This window comes from Palaemon carinicauda, chromosome 34 (assembly GCF_036898095.1).
Source record: "Palaemon carinicauda isolate YSFRI2023 chromosome 34, ASM3689809v2, whole genome shotgun sequence".
NCBI classification, from domain to species: Eukaryota; Metazoa; Arthropoda; class Malacostraca; order Decapoda; family Palaemonidae; genus Palaemon; species Palaemon carinicauda.
This window is the reverse complement of record NC_090758.1, coordinates 20,159,725-20,161,814: the sequence shown is the minus strand read 5'-3', so window position 1 is coordinate 20,161,814 and position 2,090 is coordinate 20,159,725.

Below are 2,090 nucleotides of genomic sequence, written 5' to 3'. Positions count from 1 at the left end.
CAACAAGTTCATAGTGAATTGCAAACTCAAAATGCTAACACTGCAACACATAAGGACCTTTACTGCCCAAGAGGGCATACTCAGTCTCTATAGACTTGTCAGACGCCTATTGGCACATCCCAATCAGCCGTCGACTCTCCCCCTACCTAGGGTCAGGCTACAACGGAGACTATACGCCTTCAGAGCCATGCCATTCGGGCTAAACATAGCCCCAAGGATTTTCACGAAACTTGCTAGCGCAGCTCTCAAACAATTACGCATAAAGGGAATTCAGGTAGTAGCCTACCTGGACAACTGGCTGGTGTGGGCAGCATCCGAGACAGAATGCTTGCAAGCTTCCAGTCAGGTGATCCAGTTCCTAGAGTACCTAGGCTTCAAGATCAACAGAAAAAAGTCTCGACTTTCTCCATCCCCAAAAGTTCTAGTGGCTGGGAATCCACTGGGACCTTTTGTCACACTGTTTCTCCATCCCGACGAAGAAAAGGAAGGAGATAGCTGGCTCTGTCCAAGAGACTTCTAGTTCCGAAGGGATATCAAGACACGAACAGGAGAGGGTACTGGCTCTCTCCAGTTTGCTTCGGTGACAGACCCAGTGCTAAGAGCACAGCTAAAGGATGCAACCGGAGTTTGGAGAAGGTATGCATCAAACGCGCGAAGAGATCTGAGAAGACCAGTGCTGCCTCGGCTACGTACTCTTCTCAGGCCTTGGTCTCAAGCCAGACATCTAGAGAAGTCGGTTCTTCTTCAGCCACCTCCCCCGTCGATGACGATTCACTCAGACGCCTCAAAGGAGGGATGGGGAGGTCACTCTCATCGGAAAAAAGTCCAGGGGACTTGGTCCAAGCTATTCAGGACCTTTCACATAAACTTTCTAGAAGCTATGACAGTGCTCCTTACCTTAAAGAAAGTCCTCCCCGTGTCACTCGATCCACGTTAAGATTGGTGATGGACAGCGAGGTGGTTGTGAGATGCTTGAATCGACAAGGGTCGAGGTCGCCACCTCTCAACCAGGTGATGTTGGCCATTTTCCGATTGGCGGAAAAGAAGAAATGGTACCTGTCGGCAGTTCAACTTCAAGGAGTCCGTAACGTGACAGCGGACGCTCTATCCAGGTTCACACCGATAGAGTCGGAATGGTCCTTAGACGCAGGATCATTCTCCTTCATTCTGAATCAAGTCCCAGAACTGCAGATAGACCTCTTTGCGACGAAAGACAACAAGAAGTTGCCCCTGTACGTGTCCCCGTACGAGGACCCCCTTAGCGGAAGCAGTGGAAGCGATGTCCCTTGACTGGAACAGATGGTCCAGGATTTATCTGTTCCCCCCTCACAACCTTCTGTTGAGAGTCCTCAACAAACTAAGATCCTTCAAGGGGGGTAGCGGCAATAGTGGCCCACAAGTGTCGGAACAGCATGTGGTTCCCCTTGGCGTTGGAACTACAGCTGAAGTTTTGTGCCGCTACCACATCCAGTTCTGACCCAGCGAGTCCAGAAGTCGACTGTCTTTGCTTCATTACAGAAAACCCGGACCCTGCAGCTCATGATTTTCTCGCCCTTGCGGTGAGAAAGCTTTTCGGGATTTCGAAAGCCCAGCATAGACTTCCTAGAGGAATATAAGTGCAAATCGACTAGAAGGCAATATGAGTCATCTTGGAGAAAATGGGTGGCCTTTGTAAAGGCAAAGAATCCGCAGGAGATCTCAACAGACTTCTGCTTATCTTTCTTCATCCACCTCCATGGTCAAGGGTTGGCAGCTAACACGATTTCAGTGTGTAAATCTGCTTTGATGAGACCCATTTTATTTGCCTTCCAGATCGACCTAGGTAACGAGATCTTTAATAAAGTTCCGAAAGCCTGTGCTAGGCTCAGACCTTCAGCACCTCCAAAGCACATCTCATGGTCTTTAGATAAAGTTCTTCATTTCGCCTCCCTGTTGAGCAATGAAGAATGTGCGTTAAAGGATTTGAAACAAAAAGTTATTTTCCTATTTGCACTCGCGTCCGGGGCCAGGGTTAGTGAGATCGTAGCCCTCTCGAGAGAGGCAGGTCGTGTTCAGTTCCTGGATGGGGGGGGGGGAACTGAACCTGTTTC